Source organism: Periophthalmus magnuspinnatus, chromosome 4, assembly GCF_009829125.3.
Source record: "Periophthalmus magnuspinnatus isolate fPerMag1 chromosome 4, fPerMag1.2.pri, whole genome shotgun sequence".
Classification (NCBI taxonomy): Eukaryota; Metazoa; Chordata; class Actinopteri; order Gobiiformes; family Gobiidae; genus Periophthalmus; species Periophthalmus magnuspinnatus.
In genome coordinates this window covers 12,277,806-12,290,885 of record NC_047129.1, presented here as the reverse complement: position 1 = coordinate 12,290,885, position 13,080 = coordinate 12,277,806, and the positions used below count along the sequence as shown (strand labels likewise).

At 39.7% G+C, this 13,080-nt stretch overlaps 1 protein-coding gene across 1 annotated transcript in view; it reads right to left on the bottom strand.

Annotated features, from left to right (window-relative positions):
• insrb (insulin receptor b) overlaps positions 1–13,080 on the bottom strand; it is a 48,418-nt gene that overhangs the window by 21,374 nt on the left and 13,964 nt on the right. The window lies entirely within an intron of this gene.

The following is a 13,080-nucleotide window of genomic DNA, read 5'->3' as shown; positions in this document are numbered from 1 at the left end:
GTGATTTGACATCTTTAACTAGACAGCCCTAAGTGCAGTTTTATGGATTATAGCAGTCTTGCAGATAAATATTTTGTTTCATCTATAGGTAATCTAATCAGTGGTGCTGAGGGGCAGCCCAGTCATGACTAAGGTGTTTTAAAACCTCCCCTTTTGCACCGATGCTCCATTATCTGCTCATATCCAGAGACCAGACGGGACACAGAAACGTCTGATACCTCTGTCCTCAGTTGACACACAATGTTAATGAAAGCAGTTACTACTCTCTATTCACTTCTACCATATTTGGCTGAATACTTTACATACAGTATTAAATACATTACCTACTGTGTGACTTGATACACTTTTTTAGTGCAAATGTGATAATTTATTAAAAATTCAGATTAAAGTTAACTGTCAAAGAGAAATTCTTGAAAGAGCTCACGCAGATCAAGAATCTGTGAGATGGGAGAAGAATTGTACAAAAGTTGTAGAGAAAACTTGAGACTTATAACTGAGCACAAATCTAGTGAGTTGGTAAAAGAGAATGCTGCTCACAGAGGATCAAAAATGAAACAGTTTTGCCAGTGAAGGAATCTGAAGTGCTTAAGGGCAAATCAGAAATCAAGGCCAATGTGGAGAAAATATAACAAAGACAAAACAGACGTGGCATCTACAGTGGGAGGAGAAATAACCTCGGCCTGGAAGGAATTTAAGGAGGTCACAGGCAAACTTCAAGAAGACAAAAAAGCATTGATGCAGAAAACCCCTGAACAGCTGCAGGCACCAGTGCAGATAAACTGAAATTTTCCTAATTTGTGACGACGTCATCATAAAAACTGAAAGACAAGCTACAAGGGAGCAATTCAAAAAGTATTGCTGGGCAAGCAGATTTCTGATACACAACAAATAATAATAATACATTGTATTTATAACGCACTTTACATTTGAACAACAAATCTCAAAGTGCTACAGTGCAAAAAAAGACATTAAAAACAGAAGACAATTAACATTAAAAACAGAAGACAATTAGTGTAAAAGCAATAAAACAATAGCCGGTGTTTATCTGTAGGCCAAGGTAAAAAGGTAAGTTTTCAGTCCTCTTTTAAAAGCATCCACCGTCTGTGGAGCCCTGAGATGGTCTGGGAGGGCGTTATAATGGAGCAGATGAATGAAGAAGTGTATAGGAGATCCAGAGAGAGGCCTAACGGAGAGAGGCTACCTCATACAAGAGTTACAATATCTGATTTCTGATTGAGAAGTCATCCCTCTTGAGGCAGTGTGAACGTGCTACAGTGTTACATATCACCCCATTTAGCAGATTTACCAGATGAGTTTTTATGGATTTTCACATTTGAAATAAAGGTATGAGCTGTAAAAGAAAAAGCCACAGCTTCATTATCTGTACTCACACTAGCGTGTTGTAGCAGACTGGCCATAGTGGCCAGTATCACTGAGCTCCAGAGTGGATGGCTGCAGTGCAGATGCTCGCTGCCCTATTTCATATTCACAACATCACACTACAGCTCAGATACACACAGGAACAAAGACACGCTTGTGCACTGCATGCCTTTACACAGCCAGCTATAAACAAACTAACTTCAATAAACAGTCCAGATGATACACCATTTCATTTACTTATTCAAAACCTAAAATTACTACATTGAAAAAAATGTATGGGAAAATGTATCAATCATTTATCAGTGTTGTTCACTGCCAATGCCAGACTTGGGACTTTTGGGAATGTAACAATTAACAGCATGACAACAGGAGTAACATACATATCTGGATTCAGTTCAACTATTTAAAACAATTTAACAGCATTATTTTATAAATGCAGTTGTCATAATAAATAAATTAAAGTTAGATAAAATATGAACCCAAAAATAGATGTGGTCTATGAGGTTTTAGAGTAGCCAGATTAAATACATATGTTTCTATATTTTACATATTAAGGCAGAAGCCCATAACCTTTATTTAAAGATATCATGCGTGACTGTTTGAACCATTATAAGTGAAAGTGACAGTTGGCAAGTTATACTGAAGTGCAAAAATATCAACATATCTCACTAAAATTTTATTTAATTTTAGAATTTTATCATTTGTGTTAAAATATCATTCACAAAATACACATATATTGATTTAATTCAAGATCAGGGAAACATGGTGTGGGCCCAATTCTACAGCATATATCTCCTACTATGACTTCAACTATGACTATAGGACTTAACAGCCAATAATCGTTTTTTGTTCAAATTGCAGTTTGTGCAAAAAGCTTAAGACATATTCAAAAACAGCCTTTTCTTTGTTTTTTCTTGTACTTTGTTGTAATCTAAATGTGTGTCTTTGGAACCTGAGAGATGAGTAGTGCAGAGGTTAACAAAGCGAGCAGGTGAGCCATCGATCAGAGTCTAGACTGAGAATGAGCCACACTCACTCAGAGTTTACTTGATTAATTATACATTTTGTTCACTGAATGTGCCGTTTGTGGCTGGGAGGAGCTGCACCAAGTCAACAAATACTCTGACTTCCACCATTTTAAATAAAAAAAACTCCAACAACACATAATGAGAAATATAACTGATCAATCGCAATAAAAGGCTGTAAATAAAAAAGGTATCAAATAAAAGCATTGATTCTGCCAGCTATTCATGGATTTCAATCTCCTGTTACATTTTTAGGACTTTGTCCCCATTCAAAGATATAATATTTTGTTGTAAATTGTTGATTGGCAACAGTCTCAACTTTAAACCCATGAAAGTGTTTTTGAAAAATTTCAAGGTTGTATCATGGTTCAAGATGTCCTGGTTCAAATCACATTCTTGCAACACAAACAAAGAATCAATGCACTTGTTTGGAGGCGAGTGAGGCGGAGGATGGCCAATGACAAGTATGAAGGACAGTGGTCATGGACAGTAACCCCATTACCAAGACAACAGTGTGAGATATGGATTGGGCGGTGTGTCTCATTCTGCCCTCCATCACTCATTCATTCACTCTGATCATCGCAAAGCCCCTCCCCCACAACAGTTTTGCCCCATGCTACAGAAAATCACAGGGGGTCTGCTTAAACTCAGGATTAAACTGTAGTCATGTTACTTCACCCAATAAAGACTGCGGGCCAAGAAACCAGTTGTCAACCTTTAGGGCTATCAATTTTATCGTAATATTATTGCGTTAATGCAAAGAAATTTTAATGGCTACAAATTTCTAAAGGCAAATTAATCGCATTGTAATTTTGACCATCAGCGAATTCCAACTTAAGCTGAATTTGAGGAGAAAGGGGTGAGCGATTCATACAAAAAACAAAGTGTGCATTATTGACTTGCTTTGAACATTATGGCTCTGGGCTCTGTTGGCTCAGATTCTGCAAGTTTTGGTCTTCTCCTCTGCTGTCCTGCGTGAGTGCCTGCAGAGGACGAGAGGGGTGTGCGTTTACTTCACGCACGCAGAGCAGGAGAGGAGTGCGTCTGTCCTGTCCTTGCTTTAAAAGTGCTGCTAAGAGCAGCACCTTCCCCTGTAGTGTCTTGGTGTTAAAATCCTGGAGCACATTTGCAAAATGCACAGTGTGTCCTCTCATGTCGTCGCAAATATCCAAAGCAATAGCTGTCTAAAAGTACAATAACTTCAACAAGTTTCGCTGTTTAAGACATCAAGGCTTCGTTAGTTTACCTAAAGGTTCTTTAGTGGCTCTTAAAGAGCCTTTTTGTGAAAGTCAGAGAGGGACAGAGCAGATTACTGTGGAACACTTGACAGGAGTAGAGCCACAGCAGCCTCTTTCACATTATTACAAGGATAATATGTTTTTCCCAGAACACATTTCTAGATAATATTTACACCTACAAATAAAGATATTAGTAAAGAAAGCAATGAGAAAGGAGAAAAATGTAATATGTTATTAAAATACATTTTAATTAAATGTGATTAAATGTGAGTTAACTCTGGACAGTCTTACGATTAATCTCAATTAAAACATGTACTCAATTGACAGCCCTATTTTAAAACTATAAGTAATAATAAATGCAGAGTTATATACAGAGCCTGAACGAGGATTCAATTTCCTATGAATATTTCATTTTTATCAAAATAATGTTTAAAAAAGATTGTATACAGTCACAAAATTACAAAAACTCGTTCATTTTATATTTTCAAGTGTGTAAGATAAATAAATAAAAAGGCTGAAGGATAATATGTACCACAAGGGCAGATGAATAACAGCGAGTGCAGCGAGCTCAGCAAACAGAGTAGTATAAGTGCACAGGGGGAAGGCTCAAAGGGAATAAGCATATATAAGCGTGCTGTATTGACATACATAATACATGTGCCACAGGACAAAGGAGAAGAAACACAACATATGCATTAGAGGAAAACAGGGCATCAGAGCAGGTGCTCTCAGCAGCCCAGCGCAGGACCAGTGTCACAGACACACGCCCTCACACACAAGCAGACACAAGTAGAACAAGTGACTATAAAATTGTCAAACTATTTTGTGCATTACATTCTGTATCTGATTCAGGAACAGGACTGCATCAGAAGAGGCAGTAGAGCCTACAGCTCAGATGAGCAGGAAGCTACATATTTGCCACAGTAACATCTCTGCATGAGAACAGGTGGCTTTATGTAGAGCTCACACATGCTTAATGATGAGATTAATGAGAAAACCTAACTAAGCAGAGAAGCGAAATGCTGCAATGCTTTTTACTTGATGAAGTAACAAACAAGCTAGAACTAAGTGCCCAATGAGTTTCAATTGTGCAACGACCCTGTATTTATGTGGTCACTAAATATGTGCACCATAACAGTGTATGACAGATGTGAGGATCTGATAGGCAACACCCAGAGGACTAGGGAAAAGAGCCAGTGCGCTTCTGTAATAAGATTTTTAAAACTACAATGAGGGACAAATTGAATCTTGACAGGAGCAAAGTCTGGGTGGTCAAAGGGGCAGCAGTTAGCAAATGCTGGTAAACATATGTTGATGACTGATGTTGGAAACCGTCAGGGTAACAAAAGGCGGACCAAGTCCTGTTGAAAGTTTCAACTAAGAAAATTGATTAAAGTCAGTATGTCCAAGGTATTGTCCAGAGATCAGTAATGGCACAGGGCATGATTTCATATGGCCCACTACCACTGTATATCTTGTTCTAAACCTAGAATACACAAGCATGCTTTCTGCTGGTCCCAACCCCAGATGAATGCCCTACCTATGCAATTCAATAGGAACATTAACATTATCCACACATTCATATTAAAGAAAATATCTGATTCAAGATTGTCATTTTGCCTGTTTGTTATTGCCAGAGTGAATCCTGTTGTCCTCCCATGGTCAGCCATAGTGCTATTGACACATTCATCTCTGTCAGCAGCATGCAGGAGGCCAGCGCTCAGAGACATCTGTCTTCATCTACACATCGGGTCCACAGTTTGGACGTATGGAGTGTCAGACAGTTCTCCTACACACAGACATACTTCCCACCAAGCCAATGGGAGAGCCAGGTTTGTCATACAAACCACTGATCAGTGCTGAGGGTCAGAGTATGAGGTAAGTAACTCAGTAAGAGACTTCAAACCATGCAGAGAAGTACCAAGATCATTTAGGCTTAAGCTTACCACTAGTTTGATCGTGTATTCATGTAAGAAATGTCAGAGGCATTACATCTTTACAACTCAGAGACAGACCTGCAGGACAGTCTCACATGCCCCCTTATATTATGTACTCACCAAATCTGAGTCTCTGATGATATCTCTGGTTTGGTGAAAATACCTCTAACGGAGTGCAGTGCACTGTAAGTCGCCCTATGCACATTTGTTACAAGCGTACACATAAACCTTTGCTGCCAGACATCCTGTACAACCCCTGCTACCAATTAGCTTAGTGAAACAGACTTTGTGAACTGCAGGGATTGGCAATGGAGGAAGATACTAGAAGATAAGAGTAATATACAAAACAGTTGCCAACATCCAGTCTCTGAATCAGAGAAATCCTTTATCAATCTTGAAAATGGGCAAGATCCACTTGGGCTGAATGCAGCTTTCCCATCAATGCAGTGTGTATCAGGTCAGGAAGCTGGAGGCCTTACATGGACTGGTTTAGTTGCGTTGAGTTCAATGTCCGCTGTTCCCTCCTCGTGACTGACATGAATTAGTGGGTCACATACTTACTGTCCACACACCTCAAACACAGAGGTCAGGTTTATTGTATAACCTAAATACTCCATTAAGATGTTCGTTTATTCCTTGCACAGTTGAGCTAAAAGAGGAAAAGTGACAGCACATGACCGAGGAAACAGTCAGATGACGCATTACCATACACACTTTTCACAGGTGCAGAGCGGCTAGTTTAAAATTACCCATCAGCCCCTTGATGATCATGTGCTTAGTGTGAGCGGGACAGAAGGGAGTGGTATGTTGGGGTGACAGCCGACAAGAGGTGCTGAAGAACTGGACTGGTTTTAAAGTTGCGACAATACCATCACAAGGCCAAGAGTGGCAGCCCCAAGAGGAGGAACAGCCCAGGCACGCCAAATATGAGCAAGGCCGGACGTCATTCTGCCTGGCGATACGCACAGGCACATGCCCTGGACCAGCCTGCTGTACAAGCTCATGCTCTAAATTAAGGACAGCACAAGGTCCACGCTCTGTAAGACTGTAAAAGTGTTGAGCTCTGTCTCTGAGTGCTGCGATTACCTCATCCATGTCTATTTCAGGCTAAATTGTGGCCTTATATAGTATGTAGCAGTTCAAAAGCTGTCACAATAAAAGAAGTAAGCACGCAGAGACGAAAACAAGACCAAATAGGACTAAGATAACTTTTCCTCAGGCCCCCTTTTTATGTTGTTGGAAATTTTTTTTGCACTCCTACAAGTGACACATTTCTCATTTACACAGTTTAGCAAACACACATGTCCATAACCACATGAGGGAATGCCACGACCATACATTACACACACAATCATGTACCAACACAAACAAAACACTGAAATTTGCACCAATAACATGTCAGCTACGGACAAACAAGTGGTGGCCAATCACATGGGAAGAAACTCCAACGTGCACCAATCACAGGCAAACACACTGCTGAGGCGGCCATCTTTAGTAACAGCAGCCAGGGCTGACAAGTTTGGTCTATCATTTTGAGGCCCAGAAATTCCTGCATGTCTGCATACCACAGCGTGGAGAGGGGAGGAAGAAGGGGAGAGCGAGAGCACAAAGCAAAGTAGGAAAGACGAAGGACAGGGGAAAAAACTGTTTGGGAGGGTGTACATAGGGAGGATCTTTCAGAGAAAGGTGGGGCAAAAGAGTACAAGAAAAAAGACTTAGGAGTACATTGATTCAGTTTGAGATCACTCTGTTCCAACTGTGCGAGACATCACATGAAACGACAAGACATCTAGGTCTGGACAATTATTAACCACATTCATTTCTCATGAGGACAGAGAGACCATAAAAGTAGAGCCAGCGGAGGTGAACAGAAAAAGTACATACCATAAGCATGACAGCATAGAAAATGCAGTCAATTTCAGCGCTTTTTAAGGGAGAATAGCCACACAGGACCGCCCTCACTATCTGTACATATTCATTTAGGAACAGTATTAAACATTGGTATATTTAGCTCAAATGAAAGTTGTTTTTATTGCAAAGATGCAGGGGCATTTAGGTGTATTACAAGTCACACTCAGCCACACACCATTGTAAAGCAGGTTAAAACTTCTGATGTGGATTTCTTCAGACAATGAAAAACACTAGACTGCGCTGGCACAAGGTTAAGCAAACCATTAATCTCAGTTATGAACACTCATCTGTGAATATCACCAGTGTTTTGCAACTAAACATAACTGTTTCCATGCACCTGTCCATTTTCCACTACCACAACTGACCCATTAAAGCATTTTTTCAGCTAGTATTTTGACACATTTGGGTGTCACATTAAACCTCATTCAAACACTCAGGACATGGTCTAGTGTATATAGTATGTCCACTTAACAATGGGAAAATGACTAAGGACAAGTGTTTATTTTGAAATATTATACTTGCATAGACTACTTTCTGGGCATAGAATAGGACTTCCAAGAGTGTATCTGCATTTCTCCGTGGAGCAAGAAACTACTTGTGGAAGCATTTCCCAAAATCCAAGATCATGAAGTTCAACAGTGAAGTACATGGAAATGCTGGGTCAGAAAAGGACATGAAGGATGTGGAGGTCGGGCAAGGACAATCAAACTCAATTCTAGAAAACCAAAGTACATTTCCAGTGCTCGATATTGACAACTTCCTGTTGGTTGTGCTGAAACATATGATCAAATGAGGCAGTACCAAAAAGAAGGACAGTATGTTTTGTACAAAGAAGTAATGGTTCCATTAATGACATTATTAAATTTCATGGGGTTCTGACTCTGTTGAGCTGCTAATGAAGACAGTAACAATGGCCATTGGGTTTGTGGTGATACTTTTGAGGAAATGTCTAAAAGGGAAAAGTATAATTAATATCTGCTTAGGGTTTTTAATTTGCACTGAGCAGGGCACATATGCGTCCTTAACTATACTGTAATAGTACTAGTACTAGTCCAAAGCAAGGTGATTAAGGATTTGTTGTGAGATTTTGGTGGTGAGTAGTGTAGATGTCAAAGCTGGAAGCTGGTTATTCGATCTGTTCAAAAACCTGAAAACAATCCACCATCTCTTGACCAGAGGGAGTCTCCTGTTATTCTCCTTGCGCTCTCACTATGTTACTTAGTTCAAGTCATTCTCTGCTGCATGTTTTCCTACCATTTTTTACCTGTGACACAATCTCTTTATTTACTATATTTTACCACACATAATATATCAAACACAGTGCTTCCCCCATGGGTCCAGTGATAAAGCGAGGTAGTAGGAAGTGGTTTGAACAAAGAGGGGAAGTAATGAGGAAGTCGTTAGAGGTGGTTCAGGCAGTAACAAGCCCTGGCCTGCCAGCACACTTCCATCATATATGGATTCAGCTGAGAAACACTGGGCAGATTCCTGGGACATGTAATCACACAGGAATGAGACAGTAATTAGGAAGTAATCGCGCAGTATCCTCAGAAGCCCCTGTGTTCTCGCACTTATGCACTCTGCTAGGAGCATGTGATGGAAGCAGTTAATGTATGGGAAATATTAAGTGTGCAGACAATTATTTATCAATCAGATTGCAAATTGTAAAAATAAATATTCAAAGAAACTCTAAAAATGTATAAGTGGGGATGTGATCTGTGGGATTTTTTGTATGGAAACAAAAATACAGCTGCCACAATAAGATACATGCTTTTGAATGTGCTTTACTCTAAAGCTAGTGTTGCATGTTTAACATATCTCTGTAGTTCACAGGCCTAGTAAACATTCTGGTAGGGACAACACCCAAATAACTAAGGAGAAGGTTCCCCAGACCTCTTGAGAGGATAAGTTAGCACAGCCTGCTCTGGAGTCACCCACAACACGGGCAAAGGAGGCCACAGGCAAGTCTCTACACAGCACTGATGCCAGCCTATCAAAGTTCACTCGGATATGCTAACAAAGATCGAGAATGCCAGAGGGGAAAACACTACCTCTCCATCTGTCTCAATATGGCTCTTTTATTGTCTCAAGCTGGAGTTTGGTCTCTTTCTCTCACTTCCTGCCCCTTATAAGATATTTATGGTAATACAAAGACCAGAGAGTGTGCCTGTGTCAAATGAGCCACCACAAATAACACACAAATGTACAGTAACAAAGCCTGAGAAACTCAAATTACTGTTAACTAATCATTACAATTGAATTTACAATGTAATGCATGTGTTATTATTAGTCTAAATATTTTTGTGCTTTTTAAAAGTGCTGGACTGTGCCCAGTGTAGAAGTCCTTTGTGAGTGCATGTGCCTGTAGAGGTTGTGCGAGTGCTTGGAGATGATTGGCAGGTAGAGGCATACAGGAAAAACAACAGGCCTCTGCTCCAGATGGAGCTGCAGTCGTGAGTCAGGAGAATGTACAGTATGTGCAAAGGTTACTGCTTCAGCGAGCAGCAGCAGCACAGGGACATTTATACAAGTGGTCCACTCCAAGAATGCACTCTCAGACCGTCATCTTTGGACACAAAAAACACAGGTTAATTCGGTATTGATATGTTTGGTTTAGTGTTGGTTAGACGGAGACTATTAAGGAAAATTATGGGCCATGAAATAATATTTGGGATAGGTCTGTTTATGACAGAGATCTGCTTCTAGTTCAGTTTTCATGTAAAATATTCAATCTTCATTACAATGGTTTGAAAACACCTGCTGTGGCATGTTTGAGAAAATATTTAGGACATGAATCAGCCTCAGTGAAAAGTGAACAGGGGAGGGAGGGACATCACTGGAGTGGAGGTACTTTTACAAGGAAAGCTAAGAGGCTGGCCTAACCAAGAGCTTTTGTTTTGACTGTAGGTACAGGTCATGCTTCATTGAGTGCTTCTATCCTTAATATTGTTATTCTCTTTCTTGAGTCTCTTCTGGCCTGGCCACCAGCCATTTGGAGAGAAGCATGTGTGCTTTATGAGTATGCGTGCACCTGGAGCCACACTTGAAACACCCCTCCATGTTTGTTTTGCTCTGTTTGTTTTGCTATGCCCAACCTCGGCTCTTACCCTACGAGCCTCCTCAGCTGACACTCATCTTATTTCACACTGACTGCCCAGATTCACAGTTTCTATTACCAACGCAACCTAGAAAACAAAGCTAAAACAACATGCAATATAAGACATGTGTGACAAAATACAAGTTATTATACGCTTTTATTATCTGTCAAATTAAACTAAAACAAAATTAAATGTTTTAAAAGGACTTTTTACAGTGTCAATAAATGATAAAAGTGCATGATATGGGTGTGTGATATGAGGGGCTTTTGTTTGACAAGTTAAACAGTGTGTGAGTGAGCTAGACATCTAGGGGTAAGAATGGACTCAGACTTGAACTTTAACAGTCACATCAAATCAATAACATCTGCAGCTTTTTACTATCAAAAAACATTGCAGCAATCAAAGGTATACTGTCTAAACCAGACTCAGAGGGACTTATCCTTGCATTTGTCTAACAGCTTGCTGACCTGCCTATCCAAATGAGCAGTAAGACAGCCTCAGTACATTCATAATGTTGCTGCTCAGGTCCTGACTAAAACCAGGAAGTTCTAGTCAGGATATAAGTCCTGTACTCAGGTCTCTGCACTTGGAGAATAGACTTTAAAGCAGCTCCGCTTGTGTACAGGTCTCTCCATGGCCTAGCACCAAAGTACATCTCCCACATGTTAGTGCCATATGAACCATCTCACACATTGAGGACCTCAGAAAGTGGCCTCCTGCTGGTGCCCAGAGTCAGGATTTAACATGGGGAATCAGCATTCGAGTTTTATGCAGCTAAAAGCTGACGATGTGAGACAGGCCTCTACTCAAAACGGTTCTGATTAGCTGTGCAGGAGTGAAAGGTTTTTATTCTGCATTCTTTTATGATGATTATTTCTGTTTTTATTTATTTGTATTGTGATTTCAATGTCTTTTTTTCTGTTAAGGACTTTGAATTACTTTGTGTATGAATTGTGCTATACAAATAGCCTTTCCTTGCCTTTTGGTGCCTTTTGGTCTGGCTTTGAAAACTATTAAAGAGGCTGGGTACAGGGAGGATAAACTTTGACCTGGAAACCTTTTAGCCTTGTGCTGCTTATGTCTGTTTGTGTGTTATGAGCTGTCCTGGCGTCACTTGTGCTCAATAAATTCAGAGCAAACAACGAGTGACTTTTGCTGTTTCCTTATCACCTTACTCCTGTCTAGTTTTGTTGTCTTTTTGAATACAGTTTTGGTTCAATGACAACACAATCTACTTGGCTAGAAATGTGCAATACTGGGAAAAAAACTGTTATTTATATTTATTCTATTATCTTGACAACGTATTTTACCAATTGTAAAATACTGAAGGGACAGTAAATTTAACACATAAGTGCAGAATAAATATTACTTTATACTTCTGCTCTTCTCAAGTTTAGTCTGTACATTTTAATAGTTGATTCTAATTTTGCACTACACCAAAACAACTAATCCGATTTTATATTTTTACAACACATTTGCCACCTCTATAAAGGGCTATCATGAGCACTGAAGCACAACACAGTGAGTCTAATATTCACCTTTGCTGTTATATGAGAGAATAGGTGTGTAAACCATGAATATGTCTGTGTAATCCCTCAGTCGTCCAGGTGTGATCTTTTACAAAAGAAAAATGAAATTCTGTCAACTTGACAAACGTTTTAGAGTGAAGACATTTCAACAATGTTTTTCATTTGCTATAAAAGTTAAACACCTCTTGACTGTGCTACTGGCCCACATTATCCAGCCTAAAGCTGAAACATAACCATTTGATCTGGAAACGGAGCCACGGCGACTGTTGGTAACTTGCAAAAGCAGAGCTAAGTAAACTGTCTCAATAGAACTGTCATAACAACTGACCTAACAGACCTCGTAACCCTTTGCCAGTTCTTCAGGTTATTGTGATTGCAAATGTTTCAAACTTAAAACCTGATTCATACCACTTTTACACACATCCACACACTCGCACAGTTTTCCTGCTCGTAAGGAGTCTGCACAAGATCAGAGGAATGCTACGCATCCGCCGGCTCTTACCTAGGGCAATAGTGGAACCCTGTAAAAAGCATAACAAAAACAACCTCACAATTTCCACTCACGCATAAACTCTAATGCCCCGTCTAATGTTCCTCCACCCCGCACGGTGCAGCTGGCCTGACATCCTCTGTAAGCTCAACCATTCATTCACATAAAGCTCTAATTAAACATTTCCAGCTTTTCCAGTGCTACTTTAGTTTTGTAATAATACAGTGAAACTACTTCAACTTAAAGAAGTGGAGGAAATCAGATAATCCATTTATGTGTCCCAACTAATGCATCACAAACTTTAGACATGTGTACACAGTTATTACCGTTTTGTTTTAGCAAGAAATGTAAACATCCTAGAATTAATAAAATCTCAGGAATGTGGTGTGCTGTTGTAATGAAGAAATATGGTGCAAACATTTCAAAGTGTAACAAAAATACAGTTAAAGCCATATATGAAGTGAACACATGC